This window comes from Halictus rubicundus, chromosome 11 (assembly GCF_050948215.1).
Source record: "Halictus rubicundus isolate RS-2024b chromosome 11, iyHalRubi1_principal, whole genome shotgun sequence".
Classification (NCBI taxonomy): domain Eukaryota; kingdom Metazoa; phylum Arthropoda; class Insecta; order Hymenoptera; family Halictidae; genus Halictus; species Halictus rubicundus.
The window spans coordinates 13071110-13098423 of NC_135159.1; the positions used below are offsets into that span (position 1 = coordinate 13071110).

A 27314-nucleotide genomic window follows, 5' to 3' on the forward strand; every position below is an offset into this window, starting at 1 on the left:
ATAGTTTCCGCGTTAATCCCGGCTTATCTTCCAGCTGAAAGAATCTGAAGCAAAACGAGAAAAAGAGAGTCCTCAGGGTCGGATATTGCCCGAAGGATAATACCGCTTCGGCCATCAATTTTTCTCACTTTTTACCATCTGCGAAAGCCCTTAAACGAGATTTTCACCCAGTGACGTTTGCAACCACAGTATGCCATAAACGTTGCTTAATATTATTGTACCACTAATAAAACTATTAAACTGGGGTAACTAGACTGGGCATTTCTGTACAAAATAAAAATTTCGTAAAACAATTGAGGGCAACAGAAATTAAATAAATATTAAGTATAGTTTCAGACTATATTTTAACGAGTAAAAAATAATATAAATAGCAACCTTAAATTCTTGTACTGTATTTTTAACTTTATAGTTGACCTCCTCGTTTTTGTCCAGTAATGACAAATACAATTCTACGGTTTTTCTAGGCTATATTTTGATTCTTGGTGAAATTAAGCTCCTGACGACCAGTTGTCACGGTGATTAATTTATAACCCGTAGAACACACTTTCGACGAAACAGGATTGCTCGAATTAGCCGTTCGCAGCCGGAGGAACGCCGAGGCGAAAAGTTTAACGAATTCTCTTAATCACACCGGCGTTTCTTCCCTGTTCTTGTAATTGGATAAAATTCATTCTATTGTGCCATTAAGGCCAGACGCTGTTGCTCAAGTGTTCTGCATTGTAGTCGTCGCAGGAACAGCGAGTGTTGCAATTTCCGCAAGCAAAATTGCAAAGTAAGTTCTGCTCGAGGAGCGATTCAATCGAGCATCCGAGGACGTTCCAAATCAGACTTCGGGACAACTGCGACTACAAATTATTCAACGGAGTGTAAATCCCATCGGCGCTGCTAAACGACAGTTTTTAATTAACCTGAAAATCACAAGACGTCAGAAAACATATATACAATTATGTTCACCACTTTTCGAATTTCGTGGGAGGAAATTCGATGAAAATAAAATGCAACAGCAGGGAATTCGTAAGATCGAGTAAGTGCGAATGGGCGAGAATAAAATCGAGGAATTACGGGAAGCAGGAGAATTCACTATCGGCCAGAAAACAGGTAGATTGGGGTGGCAATCGATCACCGGCGGTAGCAAGTTGAAATGGATAGAATGATTGGGAGTCTCATGGAATAAATGAGGCGGTGCCCGCTTCCGGTCGAGGACGAGGGACACCTGGGCGTTGAAAATCCCCGATACTCCATCATTCGAGCGCGGCGTATCGCCGCGGGCGAATCTATTCCCTTATAAATGCCGAACACCGCGCGGCCAGGTGAACCGTTTTTGCACGGGGATCCCGAATTTCCACGTTCGGGGTCGTTCGTTCGTTCGGCACCGCTCGAACCGGGAAATCGATAGTTCCCCCCCCCCCCTCCCGATGGCACTGTCGACGACTCGCACAAATCGAGAGTTTCACCGGGAGGCCTGCGAAATTCAACTCGGCCGCAAAATCGACGCATCCCTCCCGGTGAGTTTGAAGAACTTCGTTAATTGCTCGTCACCGTACGCGTTCTTCCCTTGTTTCCCCCGTCCCCGTGCGTCGTCGTCGAGCTAGCGTGAGTGCCGAGGCACCGAAGCCTGCCGTTATCGATTGCCAGCCACCTTCATGACTCGCAGGATCATCTAAGAAGAGGTCATAAGGTCACGCCTATCGGAGACATCGCGTGAAGGGTGCTCGGTAATAAAGCAACTTCGCGATTTTTTCGACACGGAACTACGACAGCTCTCGGTGTGAACCTTACGGGCGTCTATTCGTGCATACTTCGGCTATCTGCATGAATTTTTTCACGTACGAAAAATGAAAATTGAGTCTGTGAGAGGAGATTTAATACAGGCCTGAAATGAAAGACCGTTTGCCGTGTTTCTTATGATATCTGAAAATCCGCTACAGCGATCGGTTTCAAATTTGGTGTGCACCTGAGGTACGCCTATCGCTATAGTAAATTAGTCCAGTTGTGCGAAGATAATTTTTTGTTCGAATTTTACAGTCCTTTTTGTAAAAATTGAGCGAAAAATTGACACCTTTTTTTACACAAAACGCGGCCATCTTTGTAATTTTGGATTTTATCTTTTCAAAACGGCATCGACTATAGCGAAACGTGTGCCGAAGACGCTCACGAAATATGAAGTCAATCCGCAAGATAGATCCGGAGAGATCCATTCAATTTTCTACCCCATCAATAAATGATAGGATGCTCTAAGTGTCCTGGGTGATGACAATAATCCAAACGCTAGACAAAATGACGTAAATCGCCAAGATGATACAGCTGAACCAGATGGTTCAGGAACATCCATCAAGCATTTTCCGAAAAAAAGAAGATTTGTCAAAAAGTAGCGTGACTCAGGTGAGCCGGGTTCCTAGATGTAGCTTTGGGGCTGGTCGGAAGGCATGATCGAGGTAATCCGTGCGGTCCGGGCGATCCATCTGATCCATCCGTACACCGCAAGAGCATCGGACCCGTCGTTATCGCCTTTGAACCGCAATTGTGCCAAAGGAATCCTCCGAGACACCGCAAAAGCTGAATCGATCTGGATCGAGCGGAATAGAATTCTCACGGATATTGCCGCGGATATGGTCTACGCGCGGTCGTTGCGAAGTTAGTGAAGACGTAGCCCAGCCAGAAGGAGGATTATTGATTGGCTGCCTGTTGCTTTTAACCCTGCCACCTGACGCGGTTTCTACACTCCCACCACCCATCCCTCGCCCCCTTTGTCACCCTTCACACACGCTCCTTTCGCTATCCGATCGGTAGCCTGTCATTCCGTCGACCTTAACCGAACGTTGTTGCTTTGTTTTTCATCCGGCGGCGCTGCCCCACGCGGCCTGCTATCTCGGGCTGTGTAAACAGCCTTGAGAAGTTTGTCCCGGTGTCCCCGCTGGCTCGTCCGATTCTCATGGGCGAGCTGTTTGCATTCGGAACATCCGCTCCTGGGACATCGCCGCCTTCGATTATTTGGACAGCTGTATCGAGTGGTCCTGCGATAAACGCGTATCTTCCTGAAATTTCTGCACCTTCTGCACGGATACACCCCTTTCGATTTATCGTGGAACCTGTCTGCAGAGTGTTTGAGGAGTTTGATCATGTTTGATCGAGTTTGTCGAGGTTTGTTAATGTTTGTCGATGTTTGACGAGGTTTCCTCAAGTCTGTTTAAAATTGGTTTCTGTGCGCTGACGAGAATTCAATTCGAGGGGCCAGGCTCTCTTAAACTCTATCAAAGATGCTGCCACAGTTACTCAGCGTGTTAGGGTCTGTACCAGTTTGAACAAGCTCGTCTAAACTTGATCAAAGACACGTGCAAGTTGATGCCCACTGACAATAATTTAAACCTTTCACCTCACCTCTTTAAACCCATCAAATATCCACCAATGGTTTTCCAGTTTGCTGAAGTTTGCTGAAGCCTATTTTGGCTTATTGAAGTTTGATGACGTTTGATCGAGTTTGTCGAGGTTTGTTAATGTTTGTCGATGTTTGACGAGGTTTCCTCAGGTCTGTTTAAAATTGGTTTCTGTGCGCTGACGAGAATTCAGTTCGAGGGGCCAGGCTCTGTTAAACTCTATCAAAGATGCTGCCACAGTTACTCAGTGTGTTAGGGTCTGTACCAGTTTGATCAAGTTTGAACGAGTTCGTCTAAAGTTGCTCAAAGACACGTGTACTGACAATAATTTAAACCCTAGACCTCACCTCTTTAAACCCATCAAGTATCCACCAATGGTTTTCCAGTTTGCTGAAGTTTGCTGAAGTTTGTTGATGCCTGTTGAAGTTCGATGACGTTTGATCAAATTTGTCGAAGTTTGCAGGAAGTTTGTTCTTTAGAGTCCGTTGAATTTTTATCAGGTGTACGAGTTGAAAAATTTTCAATTCATACCACACCTGCTCCATAAAGTCGCTCTTATTTTCCTAAAATTTTTTGCGACAGCGCTGCACGTTTCCATAAATATCCGGGACGTTGTCGGTGCATCAGAGAAAATTGTCGGACGTCTGGCCGTCAAGCATGAGGCAGGAAAATGACGTTGGGCTGTATATAGTCGGACGTGTCTGCTCAGGCGTACGGCTCGTCTCCTGAAGTTCTCGTTCGGTCCGAAAGCTCGGGTTAATAAGCTCTTGTCGTCGAGACGATAAACACCGTTAAGTGATGGGCTCGTCCGCGCGTTAGGAGCGTCTCGTGTGTACCCTCTGAAGACAGCTTACTGTACCGTAAAACACGTAACAAACACACACACACACACACACATACACATACACGCAGAGGCTATGTACGATAACGACGATTTCAATTTCTAAGCTGCTTCCCTCGGCGAAATCATTCTACGCTGATTAAATTCGGCCACGGTTGTAGGACACAGGATATCCATTTCAAAAGATAACATTGCGACACCATAAATCGCGCGCGGGCTATTCGAATGCTGTATGCGGGAGGAGATACTGGCGGGAGCGTAATTGAATTTTTATCGACAAACCAGTCATCACTTTGGCGGTTACGATCACAACGCGACGTAAAGCAGAAAAAGGAGAAAGCCGCGACGCGATATTGAAACTGCCACGGTGAGCGTACGTATTAACGCGTCCGTGTACTGTGCGACAGATGAGATTTCCTCCCTCCCCTCCCCGGCCCGCTCCCGTCATCCCGCCCGGAAATAGAGGCCATTACTTTGTCGTGTACCGGTTTCTCTCTTTCTGTATATAATATTTTATTTCTCCTCGGCCGCAATTTCTGCGCCGCCCAATTGGATTCCTCCATTTCACCGAAGAAATGCACTTCCAATTCATTTCAGTTCACTTTACTTCACCGGGCGCGCGCCCGGTTCAACCGGTTCCGAGGGTCACGAATACATTTCCTCCCCGGTTATCCTAAGTACTCGGGATTGCGTTAACCTCGTCCGTTACCAGCCCCCAAAGTTCAGGAAAATGTATCACACTTTTCTTGGACTTTCGAAACCCGACGAACCTTCGAATTTTCAAATGCTGAAAGCTCTTAAAGCTCCCACGCACGTTCACAGGTTAGCAAAGCTTCGGTGAAACTTTCCAAAGCTGCTATAGCTGCAGCGAGCTTCCACAATTCCTAAAGCTTCCGCGAAAGTTCCCATTGTTCCGAAGGATTCGCCAACTTTTTCGAATTCGTGCAGTCTGGCACCGAGTTTTTAGAGCTTTCAGAAGCTTTAAAAAGTTTCCAAAAACTCAATAAAAAAAGGTCCCAAAGCGCTAGGAAACGACGAAGTAGGCCCTAAAGTTTTCGGAGAGGGGCAGGCAGGTCCTAAAGCTCTCGTAAAGGGGAAGGCAGGTCCTAAAGCTCTCGGAAAGGGACATGCAGGTCCTAAAGCTCTCGGAAAGGGACAGGCAGGTCCTAAAGCTCTCGGAAAGGGCACCCAGGTCCTAAAGCTCTCGGAAAGGGGCACCCAGGTCCTAAAGCTCTCGGAAAGGGGCACCCAGGTCCTAAACCTCTGGGAATGGTGACGTGGTGGACCTAAAGCTCCAGGGGCGGGAACATCCAGGTCCTAAAGCTCCAGGAAGGAGACTGTCGGGGTCCTAAAGATCCGAGAAGGGGAAATTTAGATCCCGAACTCAGAGAGAGGGGCACATAGATCCTAAAGCTCTGGAGGAAGGGGGTATACAGGTCCTAAAGTTCTAGGGAAGGGCTGTGCAGGTCCTAAAGCTCTAGGGAAAGCTTCAGAAAACTCTTCGGACGATCTCCAACTTTTAAAGTCTCTCGAGCTCAATCGATCCCCCAAAGTTCCTAAAGCTGCATCAAGTTCCCAAAGCTCCAAAATCTCTACCAAGTTCTCAGAGTCGCGGAAGCTTCCACAGGTATCCAACTTTCCTATAATCTGGTCAGGTTTCGAAAGTTTCGAAGCCTCTCCTAAGTTCCCAAATCATCTACCCCCTAAACTATCCGAAACTTTCCCCACGATTCCCAAATTTAGGAACTCCCCTGCACTGGTCTAACCCCTTCGAACATTACCCCTGCTATTTCTGTGCTCCCTTATCAGCCGGGATCCCTCAAGTTTCACACTTTCCATATCACTTCGCGAACGCTCTAGAAATTCCCCGAGCCATCGGACGGTGTTAGTCGAAGAAATTCCACCCCTCGGCAATAACACGTCCGGAGAAGTTTATGTCCGGAACAATGGGACCACCCTAGGTTTGCCTACAATGTTTCGGCGGCGTTTCATCCCTTATCGTGGCCGCTGACCGATACCAGCAACGTCCTGGTGGCCCTGACAACACTGTCCGACGGACCTTGGCTAGGAGAAGTATTATCGGACGATAAGGGGAGGCAGTAGGGGCAAGATTTAGCTAGGGGATGGTTAGGGGATGCCATTGTAAGGCGTTAGACCTAAATCCACCCTCCTTTGATATCAAGCTCGCGTTTCACACAGAAAACCATCCATATTAGCTCTGGACAGTCTTTGCCAGCCAAGTTCTTATCCCTAAAGTTGATCAACCCTTTCTGCTGATAGTTTAGGGTACGGTGGTGGGGGTGAACATACTCCGGGAAAAATTTCGTTCAATGAATTGGAAGAAAGTATTTCTCTAGCTCCCATTGTAATTCCATTTCACCCCATGGACTTCTCCGAGGGGATTGTAATTTCTTTTTCTTTTTAGAAACCGCTCTATCTCTCTTTGAATTCATGGTCTAGCGTCCCCGATAACGTTTGACCTATCACGAAGACACCTCCGAGCATAATCAAAGGCCTTATCGGGTCTCTGCGAAACCGGGCTCGGTTTCTCGAAATCCTCATGAATCATGCACCACCCTGCCCCTAACTAGATAAAACCAGCCCCCAGAAGCGACTAGCTCTGTGTTCGACGCTCCGTCGCTTTTCATCTGCACGCCTGACGAATATCTTAGCGAGAGCATCGACGTTTCTTTCACTGAACTCCTATGATCGCAGTCGATCATGATCAGTCACACACACACACACACGCTCACACACACACAAATAATTTAAAAAATTGCTGAAATTCCTAAAGCTTCAGGTAGGACCAAACAGGTCCTAAAGCTTCAGGTAGGACCAAACAGGTCCTAAAGCTTCAAGTGGGACCAAACAGGTCCTAAAGCTTCAGGTGGGACCAAACAGGTCCTAAAGCTTCAGGTAGAACCAAACAGGTCCTAAAGCTTCTGGAAAGGACCATACAAGCCCTGTAGAAGAAAGTCCTGCAGGTCCTAAAGAACGATTCAAATACCGGAAAAATCATGGTACACAACTCGCCCGGTGTCGTCGTTCTAAATTGTATGGTAAAGATCCGTAAACTGAAGCTGACGCGGGATTCGAACTAATTTAATAGTTTACGCAAGCGAAGACAGCTGCACGACAAAGACCATTAGTTAGAAACAGGAGTTTGCGGGGTATGGAGCTCGCTTAAAGTTAATTTAACTTCGCCCCCACGCTGCGACAATTCTTTGGCCGAGCTAATGGAACGAAAACTCTCTCTCTCTCTCTCTCTCTCTCTCTCTCTCTCTCTCTCTCTCTCTGACGGCGCCGTATTTCAATGTCGATATTTAACCTGCAGGACATTTGCACCTTCTTTTCACGTTTTTCTCATAAACAACAAGGAAAAGGGATCGACAGCGCGCACACGTCCATTAACGATAGAAAATTAATGTTGTGGAAATAACAGTTGTAATGAAATAAATTCGGCTGTTTTTCAAAACCATGTAATGCGAGAGGCAGAGTTGCTTTCGCAGTGGTACAGATTCTGTAACAACATCCTGAAAATTAATCCAGAAATATTTTCAGGGCGCCATTTTATCCGCGAGTGTTCACGTCAATCCGTGTTTTGCATTATAAAACCAAATATGATGAATATTTGATACCCAAATAATGTATGCATTTCATGAAATGTCAATATTCAGTTACCTGGTTTTATTTTAAGAGCTCTGCAACCCTTAAAGCTTTAATAAAACATCCAGCAGACTCTACAGATTAATAGAAAAGTCCATCAGGTACTAAAGCTCTGCGAAAGAGTCCTCTAGCCCTTATACGGACCCTAAATCGCCAGGTCCCAAAGTTTCAGGTCCTAAAGCTCCAGATCCTAAAGCTTCAGGTCCTAAAGATTCAGACCCTACAGCTTCGGGACCTAAAGCTACAGATCCCAAAGATTCAGGCCCTAAAGCTCCAGGTCCTAAAGCTTCAGACCCTAAAGCTTCGGGACCTAAAGCTACAGATCCTAAAGATTCAGGTCCTAAAGCTCCAGATCCTAAAGTTCCAGGCCCTAAAGATCCAGACTGTAAAGCTTCGGGTCATAAAGCTCCAGGTCCCACAGATACAGGCCCTAAAGCTACAGGCCCTAAAGCTCCAGGTCCTAAAGCTACAGGCCCTAAAGCTCCAGGTCCTAAAGCCACAGGCCCTAAAGCTCCAGGTAATAACCCCGCAGGTTCTACATCTTCAGAAGGGGGCACTGTTGGTCCTAAAGCTTCTAGAAATATTCCCCTGGTCGGATAGAGCTGTGGGACGAGTCCATGGGCGCTGAAGCTTCAGAAAAGAATATTTGAGGTCCCAAAGCTCTCGGAGAAGGGTCACATATGGTAGTTCCCAGAGCTGGAAAAAATGTTGTACTCGTTCTGCAACTTTGAATGGGTCTACTAATTGCTGCATTGACCGAAAATGGGAAGTGGCCAACATTGAATAGAGTCCGCCAATTCGGAGTGGAAGAAGGAAGTGGTTTCCACCGTCGATCATGACCATCCCTGGTAACCAAAGGAGCCGATACGGCTGTTCAATCTGGCGAAGTAGTCTCGTACACGGTCTGCTATTACTAGAATGGCGCATAATCGTTAGCAAATCGTACAGTCGAGTCGACGGGGCTGCCAGCCGTGAAAGAGCAGCCCGCGGAGATAGTCGGGGGTCGATATACGAAGGAACGCTTGCGCGGTTTGCCTTTCGTCCTCTGTTCTGCACTAATATCGTGAGTTATCGCTCGTTAACGGAAAACTGCCGCCAGGAACGTGCCGAATCGACGGTGTTCGCCGTGTTTTACGGGGTTTCTTACCAGCCGGAATGTTTATCGCAGCCCGGATAAAGTCGGCGGCTGCTGACCATACTCGACCCATGCCACTTCATAGAGCTTTGGATCGACGTAAAGCCACGGCATTCGGCAAAGGCACAACATTTTCTAATTTATTTATTGCAGGGTATCACGTGTCCGGGTTTGCGTTGCCCCGATGGCTTTTTCAACGGTTGTTATGACTGGCAATGCGAGCCCCGCGACCTTTAATTCCGCTAATCACACGAGCACATCCCCTTGTTTAAGCGTGCACAGGTGCGTCGAGTTTACCGTGCCGTTCTATTTGGCGTTATCTCGAGACGAGAGTTTCGCAAATTTGCACAGCAGCTCGAGGGGACCGACAGCCATGGAAGAGAGATTGTTTGGATGGGTAATCTATCACGTTTTCCGATTAACTTTCCTCAGCCTGCTACCCCGTGAGCGCTACTTGACCATTTTTACCCTTCGCCAGAGAGATATTGCATTCCCCACTCGATATTTCTCTCATTGCTCTATCATTGATACAGATTGATTGCTGGACAGGGGTGGTCGACCGTATGGCCCGACTCTCTAGGGCCACTTTCCGAATTTTTTTGCCACAAAACTAGGAAAGCTATCGTTGCGAACTTTTCGGGAATATATTCGTACGTACTTCGGCTATGCGCGTGAATTTTTTAATGTAGAAAAAATCAGAATTGAGTCCGTGAGAAGGGATTAAGTGTAGGTGTGGAAAAAAAGAAATATTCGAACGTTTGTCATGATAACTCAAAATTTATTGGTTGGATTGATTTCAAATTTGGCGTGTACGTCCAGTACACCTATCGCCAGGACACAGTGGAACGGTTTTATGAAAATAATTTTTTGTTTCAATTTTACAACAATTTTGGTAACAGTTGAGCGGAAAAATGGAATGTTTTAGACAAAACGACGCCATTTCTGTAATTTTGTATTAATGTTCTTGAAATATCCGGGAAATTGTAGCGAAATATCCAGCGAAGCTGTGCACAAAATTTAAAGTCAATCGGTCGGACAGATCTCGAGCTATCGTGCTCCGAATTCGACAGAAGCGGATTCAGGAAAAATTCGCTCGAAGGGAGCCTAAGCCTAACCGTATCTGCAGTATTTTCGCAATTTTATCACCTATAGGATTGCACGCACTTCCTCGGTGAAAAGTGGGTCACAGTATTCGCTGTGCTTCCGACTGCATCGCCGGGGCGCATCTTACGCGTTTAGCTTGGAGGCTGTGCATCCCTCGAAGCGATAGTGCTATCGACTCGAAACAAAGGTTGTTGTCGAACGACGATTCCCACCTTTCCCCCTCGAGCGAATCAGCCCTTAATATTTCACGAACCCTCGAGGAGGAATTTATATTCAAGACGATTCGCCAACTTGTATGAATTTGTTAATTCTTAATTCACTCCCGAGCTTGTTGCGAGTTTAATCCGCCGGCGGGAACAGCGTTTGCTATGGTTCGGAAATGCAATTTTGATTCTGAAATACGCACGCAAATGAAAACATTAATTTTAACGTTGGAATTCAACGGTAACAAAAGTTGGGCGGGATTATAAAATAAATGGGATATTAAGAGGCCACGAACTGGTTCGCAAAATATATTTTCGTTCCGTTGGAATAAATTATGCAGATTGCGTCTGAACGTTGGCAACAATAGGTCGGTGCGACGTATTATTGAAATTTAAGCCGTGGCATTACATTGTACTAATAACGTCCCCGCGTTATTTCGAAGCGAAATAGGAATGCTTGTTTCTCCATTACAGATAATCCGTTGCGCATTAATGTTCGGACAATTTATAATCACCTGGACATTAGCAAAAACTCAATGCACTTGTCAATTATTGTCTCTCGGTTAATGCTACGCGTGTCACTCGCCGCTACAAGTTTCCAGTCCGTTTGGTAATAATGTCGAACAATTTTATCACATTCGAGAGCACGTCCCACTCTGCAATTGAATACGCATTGTTACCGTTGTTTTGCGTGGGATTATCACGACACACACGTTCTAATTATAATATGAAAATGCCAGGGCGAAAGCTTCGCAAATATCGCGAGAAAGGTTCGTCCAGAAGATCGTTCGAAGTCAACAGACCTCGTCGGTGAACCGTGGGGTTCTCCTGTTACGTATTTCCGTCTAGAGTTTCAGGGTATAGATAACTCGAATTATAACCTGTTTAGTAATAAGAGATCTCAGGTTCCTCGTTTAAAACAGATTTACCACAAACCTCCGACCGCGAATACCTCTGAATGCTGTTTGAAGATTAGGATAATTACTCCCGTTACTATTTCCACCTGGGATCCCAGGCTGGAATTAACACAGCGCAACCGGGGCTCGCCAATTGAAAATAAAGGGTCCTCCCGGAAGTCATTTCTATGTGTTAAACTCCACAGAAAATTTATTTTAAGAATTAAATTGTTTGGTCGGGAAAATCCCAAAAACTCAAGGGTTCAAAAATCCAAAGGTCCAAAAATCCAAGGGTTCCAAAACCGACGAGTTCAAAAGTCCAAATTATCAAAAATTCAACGGCATAAGACTGCCATGATCCAAAACTCCAGATGCCAACAATTCCAAGGGCTCAAAAATGCAAGGGTCCAAAGATCTAAAAGTTCCAAAATCCTAGTTGAAGTATTGGATTTTTAGATCCTTATATTTTTTAAGCTTTGAAGTAGTAAACCCTTACATGTTTTAACCTTTGGTTTCATGCAACCTTTGATTTTTGAGCCCTTGGATTTGTGGACCCTTGGATTTGTGAACCCTTGGATTTATAGATCCTTGTATTTTTGAAGCCTTCAAGTAGTAAACCCTTGGATTTTTAGAATTTTAGATTTTTGAGCCCTTGGATTTTTGAACCCTTGGATTTATGGACCCTTGGATTTTGGAAGCCTCCAAGTAGTAAACCCTTGGATTTTAAGAGCTTTGGATTTTTAGACTTTTGGATTTTTGAGCCCTTGGATTTTTTTTAACTTAGCCTTGAATTTTTGTACCTTAATTGGACCGTGGCGCACGACAGCGAAGTGTTAAAATGTCGAGTGACAGTATTGTTTTTTTGACACGCCGACTGTAATTTCGTAGAATTTTTCAGAAGGCATGTTGATGCACTTACATTCGTTCCTTTGTCGTCTTTGTCCTTATTCGCGGCACGACAAAATGCGAGAATATCCCGGGCTCCGCCTTCAAACGAAATCCCTTTACTTTCATATTAATTTTCTTGGCTGCTTTGAGACGTCGCCGCTTGGTGCATTTTTATGCGGCGCCGTTCCATGCGACAAATCTTTACGCGCGACGGCATCTACAGGAATTGATGAGCCATGAAAGGAACGGAAGAAACCGACCGGCGACTGTTTTTAATTAAGGGAACTGCTCCCCTTCCTCCCGTGTAACGACGGAGCCTTTGAAGCCTCCGCTTGGAAAAATGCATTTCGTCCGCCCCCTGCATAATACTGTGCACTCGCATGCATGTGTGCAGCAGACCTGCTTCAAATTACGCAGACTCTGGAGACTGTTGTAGAAAAAGCCCTTGAACTTTCGATTTTAAACGAGTCCAAGCGTCCACAGCTTCAAGGGTTTCAGACTCAAAGCCTTCAAGAATTCCGGAAATACAAAAACTTAAGGCTCCATAAATCCAAAGGCTAACAAATCCAAAAGCTAAAATGTCCAAGGGTCCGTAAATTCAAAGCTTGAAAAATTCAAAAAGCTCCAAAAATCCAATGCTCCAAAAATCTATACCTCCAAAAATCTAAAGCTCCAAAAATCTAAAGTTCCAAAAGTTTAAAGCTCTACAAATCCAATGCTCCAAAAATCTAAAGCTTCAAAAGTTTAAAGCTCTAAAAATATAATGCTCCAAAAATTTAAAGCTCTAAAAATCTAAAGCTCCAAAAGTTTAAAGCTCCAAAAATCCAAAGCTCCAAAAATCCAAGGCTTCAAAAATCTATACCTCCAAAAATCTAAAGCTCCAAAAATCTAAAGCTCCAAAAATCTAAAGCTTCAAAAATCCAATGCTCCAAACATTTAAAGCTCCAAAGATCTAAAGCTCCAAATATCTAAAGCTCCAAAAATCTAATTCTGCAAAAATTTAAAGCTCCAATAACCCAATACTCCTTAAAATTTCGTTAAGGTATTGTGCACTTCAGTCTAATTATACGACTGCAGAATTTTTCTTAGATAGAGATAGAGCTCATAAAAAATTATTCGGCGAAGAAAAATGTACTTCATTGGAGCAAAAATAGTGTGCCACTTTTTAAAATAAAGTGGGAGTAAAATAAAATACAGAATTGATTTTAGAAAAAGGGAATCAAGGGTGTTGGCCCAAGGAGATAATATTCGCGCTCTAAGATCGTAGGAGATTCGAAGCGAGTAATTAAAATCTCGAGCGGTTGTTCGAAAAACCGAGAGAACGAGAGTGTTTCGTTTCCATCGGCGGTGCATGCTCGATGCATTAACGTATTATATTAGCAGCAGCCGTGCTACCTCGCTAGCATTTATTCCCCGTGTCACACAGCACTGACATCATCGATTTTAGCTGCTTCCTCGAGACGAAGTTTCGTTGCTTCGATGTTCCTTGCAAGCTCGCTATTTACATTCAGAATCTGATTATTCCGAGGAGACATGCAACCCTTACTATGCACCCTAACCTGGACCTAACCGCATCAACCGCGACAAATTAGCGAACCTATGCATCGTAAAAATCTCACCTCCTCTTACGCCTTCTTAAGTGGTTTTCAGAATTTTTCAAAAAATAGAAAGTGGGGTTACATTTATTCTTATTTTTCGGCTCTGGTGGTAGAACTCTTGTTGAATCGATTGCCGTTGGTTTCATTTTGATACGCCCACTAGTACTCGAAATATTTTTTTAAATGAAGAAACATGCTGGTGAACTCGCTTTTTTTGGAGTGTTGAATTGTTTCAAATATTTTTTTTCTGGAAACCGGTTGAAGGTGTCGACTTGATTTCTTTTGGATATTTCAGTGTGACGTTTAAGGAATATTTATGGCCAGTGGTGTTTTTGTGTTTCAACCGGAAGTCGAAATAAAAATTCATTTCATAGAAGTCGGAAATTTTTCTACATGCATTGTACTCAAGTGGTCATAAAAAATTAAGCAGTTGATATTTCAAAGAACCATTTCGCACAAAATTTCTCAATGATATACTGAACAAGTGAAAAAAAGAATAATTGTCATATGTTAATTAGATTCCGAGAAAACCGTGTCCAAAGATGACGAATCCTCCCTCGAACTCTGTTCAATTTTCGCCTGCTGCGCACGCCCCTCTTCAAACTTATGTAACTTCCATAATTTTCAAGATATCTCGAAGATTCTTCGATCTATACGTTCTAGAAGGATCGTAGAAAATTATCGCGTGAAAGAAAATTGAATTTTTCGACCGAGAGAAAATGGGTACGTCCTTGAACATTCAGGATTCGAAAACATTTAAAGTAAGAAGAAAATGGTACTTGCGAGCAGACGAAGGGCTGGGGGGAAAAGGGAAGGGCTTTCGAAGGGTGGTACCCTTCACCGTGGTTTATCCGTTGACCTGCCCAGACATAAAGGACGCTTCGATTCCGCGATTCATCGATACGGCTGCGCCAAGCCGGCCGATAATAAAGAGTAAATAAGGGCAAAAATAGATGACTGCCGGCTGGGCCCTATTAAGGGGAGCGACGTGCTCGAAGGGCTGCTTATTTATTCCTTTCTTTTTCTCTCTCTCTCTCTCTTTCTCTCCTATCCTCTCTTTTTTGCACGAGAGTCTGCATGGTCGAACGATTTCACGGACAAAATCGTTAAAACGCGAGCTGCGGGGGTGGGGGTAGTTTTTCGATGGGTTTTTCAGTGGTCAGAGAAACCTTTCTGGAAGCTTATTTCTCACGCCGCGGATGGAACAATGAACAATTTTTATCACGCAAACGAAATATTCGTTGCGCCGCGCCGCTCCGAATATTCTGTCCACGATTGTTTAATTATTTCTTTTACAAGAGTCAGTTGTTTCACGATGGGTACGGTTTTTGAACGTAAATGAAATGTTTAATACAGCAGAATAATTTTTTACAATTTTTGTAAACGCCATGAGCTTTAAAATATTCCGCGTAAAATCAAAATTGTAAGCTATCACCGAGGGCTGGTTCCACCCCCTAAAATAATTATACTAGGGCGAAATACTCTATTTGCACACGAAGCTCCTTTTGTTGAGAACGGTTTTTCTTGAATAACGGTGATCGGGACCAACGCACCTGCACTGTTCCAGGGATAAACCGCAACTGGGAATAAATTTGGGTAAACTGCTCGCACCTCCCACCCCTTCGACGCCCTCCGAAAGGGATCATCGGCCTTCGTCGGTTCACGGTGCAATAAACATTACCCGACGCACCGAAATAACATGTAAAGCGGCCCCGACGATCGAACGCAAAAGTTGCAAAATGAACGCGGGGAATGGAACACAAAATAAATGCCGTATAAAGCGCGGACATAAACGTAGAATGAAACGGGAGGGGGGGGGGGGGGGCGGAACAACCGTGAAATCAAATGCGAAATAAATGTGACATTGGATCGTAGAATAAATAGAGATCGTATAAATCCTCGAACGAAATTGAATCGGAGAGCCTGGCCACGGCGCATGTAACCGTTCTGTTATTCTTAGAATGCGATGTGCACTATCTACAATTGATCTAACATCGGGACCCGGTGTAGTAAAGAAGAACACTATTTATATTTCACAACAGGAAGCGAAAGGCTTGTGTGTCCTACATCGACCATCAATCATAAATTTCATACCAAGAAATCGTACAACGCTGACAGTTATTCGGGCCGGTATATACATTTTTCTTGGGAACTTGGAAAGTTAGGAAAATTATGAAAGTTTGCTGGGAAGTAGAGTAGTTCGGTCGCTACACTAGCCTATTTTTTATTCTCGACGTAGCACTGTCCTAGGGGCTGAAACCACCCCTTGAAGGGAACTTAGAATTTTATGTTTCGCGGAGTATTTAAAAATTTATGGCGTTTATAAAAATGTGAAAAAATGTCTAAAAATATTCACTCGGGTTGGCTAACATCCCTTGTTAATATATACTGCGTTTCTACCCTTCTATAAATTTTAAAACTATTTATAAAAATTGCGTTACACACCAGTTGCCAGAAGCTGACACTATTCCGAGTGGTACATCCGATTTTTTTGCAAAATCGTGGGCAATGATAAAATTATGAAACTTTTTGTGTAAATAGAGTAGATCGATCCCTGGATAAACATATTTTTTATTTGTGCCCTGGTACGATTTTGTGGGTTGAAAGCACTCCTCGAAAACAACGTAGAATTTTCTCTTCCATAGAATGTTTTCAAATCCGTGGTATTAAAAGGACTGAATAAAAATGTTTAAAAATACTCAGTCGTATTTTCCAGCATCCATTGTTAATACGTATTGTGCTCCAATTTTTTATTGAACTTCTGGTTGTTTTTTTAGAGAGATTCCGTCCGGGTTAATACTAGAATCCCTTTATTTACATGGATCAAATGAAATAATCCGTAGGCGGGTGTGTGCTTTAGGGTTGTTGAAGTTCAACGGTGCAGCATGCTATCTTATTCAGTGCATATCGAATCATGTTGCGATAGATTTCAGGTTCTCGGTTTTCGCATAAAGGGATCGCGACTATCGACCGCGTTTCTGTGGTTTGAGCGACGATTTGTTTGTTCGTGGCGTTACGCTTGTTTGATTCATTCTGGCCGTATTTAATTAATGCACTCCGATACCGGCCGAACTGTATTTATTTTTCGAAGAAATGAAAATGTTCGATTCGCGTTCGTATCGGAAACGGACGTTTTTAAAAGCAATCTCCGTGTACCGACTTCCGGTTCTTTCTCTCTATCTCATTCTATAAATATTTTATGGCACGAATGCGCGTTTCACATTCCGGCTTTATATTCCCGGAATAATGTTGTTTTAATCATTTCAGCACGGATTAACGTAATCACGGGGAACATATTTATTTCGTATTTATTTATTTATTTTAATCCATGTGTCCAAATATTTTAAGGTCCAAAGATCCAAGATTCTAAAAATCCAAGAATTAAAAAATCTTAAGAAACATAAATGGATATCCTGAATATTTTGATTATTTAATTTTCTGTTTTATAAAGTCGGTTGTTTAACAGGATGCTAGAAAAAATCCAGCGGAAGCTCGACTCGTTTGGTGGAGAAAGATTCTCGGAGAGTTCATTTATTTTTCTCTCGTCACGAAACTTAGGAATAAATATTTTTGTTGTTTGTTTGCTAGTGATATTACGGCTAGAAAAAAATCGATGCCGGAACGGAAACACAGCGTCTCCGTAGAAGTCGTCCAGCGAGCCATCGAAAGGGAAGGTTGCAGACATCTTTTTAATTGCTATTTACCGAGCTTTCATGCGATCCCCTTGCTTCTCCTTGTTTCGCGTTCAAAGTGTGTCCCGAAGCACGTCCTCCACTAGACGCAATGATTTTCATGGCGCATCTGTATACTTGTTTACTTCCCGCTCGTTCTTTCGTCCCCGTCAATTTCCTTTGTAATCATTAGACGAAACAATGACACTTGGACGTGGCACGCGCGCGAACTTCCGCTGCCATTCGTAAGCAAACGCAGCCAGGTTTGCAGTGATGACGTACAATTGTTGACTCAACAGAAATTCGGTAATTAATTTGCTGGAAAATTTGGGTGTGCGAAGCATTAAATCTTTAATACAGGAGTCCAAGGACCCAAAGCTCACTACTTTCGGGGGCCGAGGGTCCTAAGTCCCACACTGAGGGGGTCCGAGGGTCCTAAGTCCAATATTAGGGGGGTCCAAGGGTCCTAAGTCCAATACTAAGGGGGTCCAAGGGTCCTAAGTCCAATACTAGGGGGGTCCAAGAGACCCAAGTCCAATACTAGGGGGGTCTAAGGGTCCTAAGTTCAATACTATGGGGGTCTAAGGGTCCTAAGTTCAATACTATGGGGGTCCGAGGGTCCCAAGTCCAATATTAGGGGGGTCCAAGGGTCCCAAGTCCAATATTAGGGGGGTCCAAGGGTCCCAAGTCCATTACTAAGGGGGTCCAAGGGTCCTAAGTCCAATACTAAGGGGGTCCAAGAGTCCTAAGTTCAATACTAGGGGGTCCAAGAGACCCAAGTCCAATACTAGGGGGGTCTAAGGGTCCTAAGTTCAATACTAGGGGGGTCCAAGGGTCCCAAGTTCAATACTAGGGGGGTCCAAGGGTCCCAAGTTCAATACTAGGGGGGTCCAAGAAACCTAAGTCTAATAGTAGGGGGATCTAAGGGTTCTAAATCCAATATGTAGGATGTCCCAGGGTCCTAACCGTAATATCTAGAAGTCCAATGGTCCTAAATCCAATTCATTCAAGCTGTCAGAATGTCGGAAATCTATCATGCGTATGTTGACATCAATTGCCTAGTATGCTTAATGAAATTGTGGTAAAAATAGCGACCGTAGAATTAATGTTAGTGTGACGCGGGCTTGTCATGTTTCCAGAGAATGTTTTGTTAGCGGTAAATCGTCTTGGACAAGGAACAGAACGGTGTGCCCCGTGCTCGTGAACGCGGCGGTATCATTTGTCTGAATTGCCAGCGCTGCTTTCCCATCCGACCGGCGAAAATAAGCGAGCGACTTGCGTGCGGTCCGACACGACGCGACGCGACGCGACGCGACGGCGGGCTCGCGTGTCCCATAATCCACGTCATGTGACGATCGTGTCGCCTTAAGTAGAACTGACAGACTTAATGGGCCGGCTCCCAACTATTACCCACTTGTGTGACGCAGGGAATGATAACACGACTATCTGCCCACAAAGATTGGTATCATTTGCGAGCGAGCGAGCGGCGCGCGTATTCTCTCTTAACTCGCGCGTGAAGTGCCTCGAAGGACGCTGTTTTTCTTATGTAACCTGTCCATGAATTTTTTCGTTCCCCGAGTCCAGTCCATCAACCGATCACGTTTCCGTCGTGACATAGAAAATTCCCTATTGGCGACCGGGAAACCGGTCGAACGAGGCCAATTGTGTTCTTCAATTCCACTGATTCTATTGTCATCAGTTCCATTCATTTGGTCGCTAAACGTTTTCCCCGTTGGCCTGGAAAAATATTTGAAATGGAAATTATTTTATTTGTTCGCGTGAGTCGCCTGTTGCAAGGTTTATTTTTAAACTCTGAGATCTACTGTGCTCGAGGTGTACGTTTCCTGTGTTTGACCTTGAATCTCAGATATTAAACGGTGATCATTCATGATAGACTCTGGACCACACATTTCAAAACTCGGACCTTGCATGCGCGAACTATATCCTAGCTAACAAATCTGAGACCTTGGACCTGTCATCGTAAACTGCGGTTGATGTATTACGGTTTAACATGTGCATCACAACCTTTGGACTTTTGATTTCGAACGACCAAACGATTATTCGCGGGATCTGTTATGCGAATCGCAAACTGTCAATCTTGGATGTCAGCAGTTTTTGGCTGGTTGGGTATCGAAACTTCGAAGTTCGTAGTTTCGACTCTGTACTTTGGACGCTATATTTTGGACCTTCTGTTATCGATCGGGTACTTTGGATCTCGCGCTCTGGATCCCACGCTTTGGACTTTTTATTTTGGACCCTACACTTTGGACTCTTTATTATGGTCCCCATACTTTAGACCATGTACTTTGAACTTCGTTTAGGACCATGCATTTTGGACCCTATACTTTGGACCTCCTGTATGGGATTCTGTACTTAGGACATTCTACTTTGGACCCTGGGTAACGGACTTTGGAGACTGGATCTTGAATCATGATTCTTAGCGAAGACTGGATCTTCGACCTTGATTGTTGGATCCTGGGTCTTGGACCCTGGATCTGGGACCCTGGATGTTGGAATCTGGATATTGGACCTTTATTTTTGGACACTGAATGTTGGACTTCGGATCTTGGACTCTGGATTTTGGACCTTGAATGTTGGATCCTCAATCTTGGACTCTGATTGTTGGACCCTGGATCTGGGACCCTCAATCATGGACTCTGATAGTTGGACCCTGGATTTTGGACCCAGAATGATGGATCCTTAATCTTGGACTATGATTGTTGGACCCTGGATTTTGGACCCAGAATGATGGATCCTTAATCTTGGACTATGATTGTTGGACCCTGGATCTGGGACCCTGAATGTTGGAATCTGGATATTGGACCTTTATTTTTGGACACTGAATGTTGGACTTCGGATCTTGGACTCTGGATTTTGGACCTTGAATGTTGGATCCTCAATCTTGGACTCTGATTGTTGGACCCTGGATCTGGGACCCTCAATCATGGACTCTGATAGTTGGACCCTGATTTTGGACCCAGAATGATGGATCCTTAATCTTGGACTATGATTGTTGGACCCTGGATCTTGGACCCTGAATGATGGATCCTCAATCTTGGACTCTGATAGTTGGACCCTGGATCTGGGACCCTCAATCTTGGACTCTGATAGTTGGACCCTGGATTTTGGACCCAGAATGATGGATCCTTAATCTTGGACTCTGATTGTTGGACCCTGGATCTGGGACCCTGAATGTTGGAATCTGGATATTGGACCTTGATTGTTGGACCCCGAATGTTGGACTTCGGATCTTGAACCCTGGATTTTGGACCCTCAATCTTGGACTCTGATTGTTGGACCCTGGATCTGGGACCCTCCACGTTGGACTTCGGATCTTGGACTCTGGATTTTGGACCGTGAACGTTGGATCCTCAATCTTGGACTTTGATGGTTGGGGCCGGGATCTTGGACTCCGAATGTTGGACCATGGCTGTTGGACCTTGATTGTTGGAACCTATACTTTGTAGCCTGGATCTTGTGACTCAGTTGACCTCCAATAAAATTTTATGCGGTATGCGGTATAGAACGACTGCTCCTCGCCGAGTGTTTTCCAAGCACTGCCACTCGCGGATTCCAGGATAGAGTCGTATAACGCAGCATGAAGTAGGGAAGTCTCGCGTGCGTCATGCTGACACTATTCCCGTTTCTCGAACGATTCTTTCCATTAAATGACGCGAATCGGGTACGGTGCTCCGTCGTCGCAACGATCGGTGTGCAGATGTAAGGCACGAGGTACGAGTAGCAGACACGAGCCGGAAATATCCGAATGGTGGCGATAAACTGTGTAACGCGGGAAGAAACGAAGAGGAACGACGCTGGTTAACCGTCGCGTCGGTGCCATCCGCGGAAACGTACGTGCGAGTAGGTAAAACGGAGGCAAACAATGTAATGGCGGTGGATAACAAGACGGCCGACGGTGAAGGGAAGAAAATCAAGGGAAACAGGACCGGTTGGAAACGGGGTGTGCAACGCACAAAACCGGATGTGAGAAACGATAAGAATCTCGAGCGAGAATTTCCGAGATCCGGGTCGGCATAAATGCGGAGATGCCGGCAAAGATAACGTTAAACATTCCATTAAACAAATTTGTTAATGCAGTCGTAATTCGGAATTGAAATAAATCGATAACCGCCGCGCGGCACGCTGCATTATACAGTCGATGAATTTTTTTAGCGAAAACTGCGAACTATTACGCAGGCCAACGCAATTTCAGGAACGTATCAGATTGCCTCGAAAATTCACACTGTCTCCGGTTAATTAATTCCATTGGCTAAATTCAATTAACGCGGTGTAATTAATTTCGTCAAATCTAGCCTATTCCGGCTGCCCACTCGCCAAATAATTGTTAGTCAGAAAACGATTACGTTCCGCACGAAATTTACCAACCCATGCGTGAATTATTCCGGAACAATTGTGGAGCACTCTTCTGAGCATGATCAATGAAAGAATTTCGGAAAATGTCGGTGAGTAGATTCGCCGAAATAAAAAATTCCTCGATACCTCTACCGAAACCGTGAATTGAATGTCGCCCTTTTCAAAAAAAGGCTCTTTTCAGCTCGTAAATTTCAGGTGTTCTCCTTCCGTCGATCGGCGAGAACAATCACGAGCATTTTCGGAACGCACCGCGGATATGTGCCTATGCATTTTCCATAAATTGCTCTCTTTCGACTGTGAATCGATCCCGGTGCAATAGCACGCACCGTAAATCACGGGATTCAGCGGCGTTGTTGCTCGGAAGAATAAAACCGTACGACCCCGTTTCGTCCCTTAAATTTTCAGGGCGCAGACTGCAACCGGCTCCTCGGCTTGCGGGCGCGCGCGGGGGGGTGAGAACAGTGTCTGCTCTGCGGACCAAGGATCGTTGTTCCCCCCCGACTGACATTGCGGCTTAAAAGAAATTGCAATAAATTTATAGCGTGCAGTTTTATCGAATTCTTCCGTACGCGACCCGGCCGCGTGGAAATTTTTATTCGCGTTTATTTTAACGCATCCCTTCACTAGTTTCCGAGCAGGCTGGTGTTCGAGTCACAATTTTCGAAATTAACACGCGAGAACGCTCGAGAACTTGGAATATTTCGAACCGAAATATATATATATATTTTTTTTAAATTACAACGACAGCCACTTGATCATTTTTTGTTTGCGGAAGCCGCCTTTTCATAGAAGTGAACAATCTATCAATGTTCGAGCGAACGTAGTTATCAATTGTTAGCAACGATTCGGCGAGCGCAATCAATTTTCCGCAAGAGGAATACTTTCGCGGAGTGGCGAAATAGCGTGACCACTCGGACGACTCGCGTGAGAGACTCTGGAATGAAAAAAAAAAGAGCGGGACTAACGAAAACAAAAACCACTCGACGTCACCGACGCGCTGCGATAATAGTCATCAATAACAAAAATGTGGGCGTTTAAGGGTAAGTCAGGCGTGACGTGCCAGATTACGATTTTTTGCGAACTGTGGAAACACTGTCCAAGGTCGAAGATCCAACATCCAATAAACTACAGAATCCAAAATTAAAAGTGATAGTGCAAGGCGTAAACATCAGCCTTCAAACAATTGACATTCAGGATTCAGGGTTCAGGACCCAGGGTTCAGGATCCAGAGTCCAGGATCCAGGTTTCAGGATTCAGGGTTCAGGATCCAGGGTTCAGGATCCAGAGTCCAAGATCCAGGGTCCTGGATCAAGTGTCTAACATCCAGAATCCAGGGTTCAGGATCCAGAGTCCAGGAGCCAGGGTTCTGGATCCAGAGTCCAGTATCCAGGGTCCAATATTGAGGATGCAAAGTCTAAGACTAACTCAATTACCTGATGAGTCTGGGCCAGAGTTTGAGATCGATGGTCCAGATACCGCGACCCAAAATTTAGGATCTAAACTTAGTGATCTTCATTCTACATTCTACGTAGATGATCTAAAGTTTACGATGGCAGGTCCAAACTTTCAGATTTACAGCCTGACATATAGTTTCTACGTGTCTCAGTTTCAAATTTCATAATCGGTGATCCAGTATAAATAGTTTTACACCTGACATTCAGTATTTTACACAATTTCGAGAATAGCTGTCCGAGATCAAACAACTAAATATACAAAGATTCTGACAGATTTATATTGCCATGACATATTTTTATAAAAATTTCTAGTTTCTACTTTAAAAAATAATGTACGTACTTCGAATACTAGTAGACACGTGTGCGAAAATCTAACGTAAAAATTTGAACAGTTCTTCTGAAAAAATTTTCTAAAAATTCTCAGTCGACGGGAGCGACCTCTCGACCTCAATGCATTTTCTAAAAATATACAATTCATGCAATTTTGATTATTTCGAGTTCAAAAAAATACTGTGTATATCTGTACTACCAGTAAACACGTATGCAAAAATCTAATGCAAAAATTCGAATAGTTGTTCCGAAAAAAATTTCTAAAAATTCTCAGTCGACTGGAGCGACCTCTCGACCACAATGCATTTTCTAAAAATATACAAATCATGCAATTTTGATTATTTCGAGTTCAAAAAGATACTGTGTATATCTGTACTACCAGTAAACACGTGTGCAAAAATCTGATGCAAAAATTCGAATAGTTGTTCCGAAAAAAATTTCTAAAAATTCTCAGTCGACGGGAGCGACCTCTCGACTACAAAGCAGTGATCGTAGCGTGTTTTAATTGATAGTCATCTCGGGATGACCGAGGGTCGAATAAAATGTTGTTCGGCGTCGTCGCAGAGGTGCCACTGGGTCAGGGAAACCCCCTGGTTTTCCGGATGCTACGTTACTGTGCCACAGCGACGCCGGAGAGAGAATCGTTCCGTCAGTCGGGTCTCGGCCGCCGTCAACGTCAATACGACGGCGCACGAGTTCATCGTCTCGGCTCGGGAGTACCGAGCCACCTCGCGGTATCAGCTTTTTTGCAAAATTCTTATTACTTTCTTCTCTATCCCCCTCTATCTCCACCAAATTCCACGCCCTTCTATTCCCCCCTCTCTCTCTCTTCAACCTTTTCAAACTCTCTTCAACCTCTGCACGATTAGCTGTCAGACGATCTTCATGTCTCCGTTGGCATTTTGACATACCCAGTGACAGTGCACGACAGAGCAACCTCGTTTCCCTAGTCACGCTAGCTCTTCTAGAAATCACCCATTCGCTTTCCCCAGTGTGCTAGAAAATTTCGTGAAAAATGCTCGAACGTTTCGGAAGCTGTCTGAGTGGGCCTATAGTCCATCGGTGTACACCTGTCTGTTTTGATTTTGCCCCAGTGATCCCGATCCCCCACCTTTCGAGAGGTGCCTCCTCGACGTTCTGGTGACGTATTTGTTTAGTGCAGTGACGTTCGTGACCGGTCCGGCCCGAGCCTTTTGTTTAGGCGATTCTCTGCTCCATACGTGAGGCATGCTCCCGAGCCAATTGGATTTGTTTTGATGCGCTCGATCTCCTGGAGACGTGACCCCGAAGACGGAGAGTCTTGGCACCAGGAACGTGCGAAATCGGGTGGCCCTTTTTCGGCAAGCACGTGGCGCCGGTGAAAAGTGCTTTTTCATGCTGCCTCACTTCTCTTCAACAATATTTCAACAGTGAGCTCACGTTCCGACGTATTTAAATCCCCGGAAACCGCCTAACCCCCCTCCACCTCAAAATGGGTTACAAAATAATGCGAAACCACGGTTCCACTCGGTTCTAAAATCAAGTTCGAGATTGTTATTTTAGAAAACGCCACAGAGATGGGAATAACTTTCAGCCCTGGCCGGTTCGAAAATGGAAAATAAACTCGCTAGCTGCCGTTTGTCTTGTGTAATTTATATCTCTGTTTACGATTAATTACTCGTGACCCAATTATTTCGCAATCGGCCGGCATCTATTTGTGTCGCCGATGCTGAAAGATTGCGCTGGCAATGGCAGCCGGCAAGTCAAAAAGCCACCGCGACACCGGCGGGGTTTTTTAACGAGAGAATTAATGCTCGTTAGCCGACTCCTTCGCTCGCAGGTTGCTAAATTGAGACAAACAAGACTGCTCGGTGTTTCTTACGTACCTCCTTGAACTTGCTTACACAAAGCTGCCACTTGGACACCCTTTTTTCGGTGCAGATCTCCTAAAACTTCAACGCGAGCCAGCAGAAACCCGATACGTAGTCTTCTTTTGCCGCCGATTGATCTTTGCGAAGTGTACACCCTTCAGCGATTTTCTGTTCCGAATAAATCGTTCGAAAGTTTCTGTCAAACTCCTTCAAACGTTCACAAACGTAGCAGAACCTTCCGTTTAGTTGGTCTGTATTTAATAATTAATCTTGTCACAGGGCGCAGTCTAAGTTTCAAGCATGTTATTCAAAGAAATCGTCAAGAAATTGCAATCAAACTCCCTCAAACTTATCACCAAACCTTCGCAAACGCAACGGAAAATTTACTTATTCCACATTTACTAATTGACCTCTTCAGAGAGGGCACTCCAAGATTCAGTCTTCTGTTTCCAATACATCGTTCGAAAGTTTCAGTCAAACTCCTTCAAACATTCACAAACGTAGCAGAACCTTCCGTTTAGTTGGTCTGTATTTAGTAATTAATCTTGTCAGAGGGCACAGTCTAAGTTTCAAGCAAATGGTTCAAAGAAATCGTCAAGAAATTGCAATCAAACTCCCTCAAACTTATCACCAAACCTTCGCAAACGCAACGGAAAATTTACTTATTCCACGTTTACTAATTGATCTTTTCAGAGAGTGCACTCCAAGATTCAGTCTTCTGTTTCGAGTAAATCGTTAAGAAATTTCAGTCAAACTTCTTCAAACTTACCGCCAAACTCTGGCAAAAGTAACAAGACTTTCCCCTCGCTTTTCCTCTTTCTTCAATTAATTTTTCTGAAGTGTACACTCCCAGCTTCAATATTATGTTCCAAGTAAATCGTTCACAAAAGTCGCTGGCAAACATCTTCAAACTCCTCGACGTCATTACACGCAGACAAACACAGCAAAACTTTTCAGCGATGACTTCTTCTCCTATCAATTAAATTCTCGAAAGTGTGCACTCTGAACTTTCGTGTTTCGAATGAGCTATTAAAAATGTTCGAACTTCACTCGACAAACAAACACGGTCAAACAGATTTTTTTGATTCTTTTTCACATCAGTCGATCCGGGAGCACAAATAATTTCTGCCGAACGTTTCGGTGCTTGTTTATTTAAACCTTTTGCGAATTTTGCCATCCAGCCCAGTGAATGATCGTGCGACAGTGTGGATCCTAGTGAACCGAATCGGTATGGGATTGTGAGTCCTGGTGAATTGTGATCGGGCAAGTGACTAGGCCTCGAGGCGAGTCGCTTGAAACATCCAGTGAGCAGAAAACCACCCCCGGCGAGTCGAACAGGTCGCGTGTCGTGTGACATGCTACCTGTTGTCTAGTAGCCCCGGTTAGAAACTTTTTGATGCAAATCTGCCGGCTGTGTGTCTGTGTGTCACGAGCCGACGCCGCACCCTTCCCGTTTCGTGGGCTTCTGTTGTGATCTTGGCAGTGATTCCACTCGGGTGGGGCTCCCTTCGATTTCAGGGGTTGGTCCGAGCCACTGCTATCCTCTGCTATACTTGTTGATAACGGGAACACTGCTATAGTCCTTCGAACCACACGAGAAATCAAAGGGTTACTCGCTTGAAACAAAAATTAAATTTCTTTTAACTTTGGAGATGGGTCCTCTGAATGTAAGTCTGAAAATTTTTTTTCCCCAGGATCTACTGGACCGATCCACTTCAAATTTCGTGTACACCTTGGGTTCACTTTTCGCTATTTTATTCGAAAATTTTAAAAATAGCAGAGTTCCATTTAAGATATGCCAACTTTTCTGCCAAATTTGAGGAAAATCGCTGTGAAATGTAAACAAAAAATTATTTTCATACAATTTAGGTACTGTGCTATAGCGAAAGGTGCGCACAAAATTTGAAATCGTTCCTGCAGATCAGAAGAC

The 27314-nt window shown here is 44.4% G+C and overlaps 2 protein-coding genes across 5 annotated transcripts in view; one reads left to right on the forward strand and one right to left on the reverse strand.

Annotated features, from left to right (window-relative positions):
* LOC143359119 (uncharacterized protein F13E9.13, mitochondrial) overlaps positions 1-27314 on the reverse strand; it is a 281397-nt gene that overhangs the window by 74604 nt on the left and 179479 nt on the right. The gene's annotated exons all lie outside the window — the stretch shown is intronic.
* The window catches only part of Dnc (phosphodiesterase dunce), a 385323-nt gene that overhangs the window by 18642 nt on the left and 339367 nt on the right, over positions 1-27314 (forward strand). For 2 of the 4 annotated variants that reach the window (XM_076796815.1, XM_076796817.1), the window contains exon 1: positions 24154-24268. The exons of 1 other annotated variant lie outside the window; for it this stretch is intronic. The gene's annotated coding sequence lies outside the window, so the exon portion shown is untranslated. Of the gene's footprint in view, positions 1-24153; positions 24269-26319; positions 26766-27314 lie in introns of those variants that run through there. One more of the 4 variants, XM_076796816.1, reaches the window with a different exon arrangement.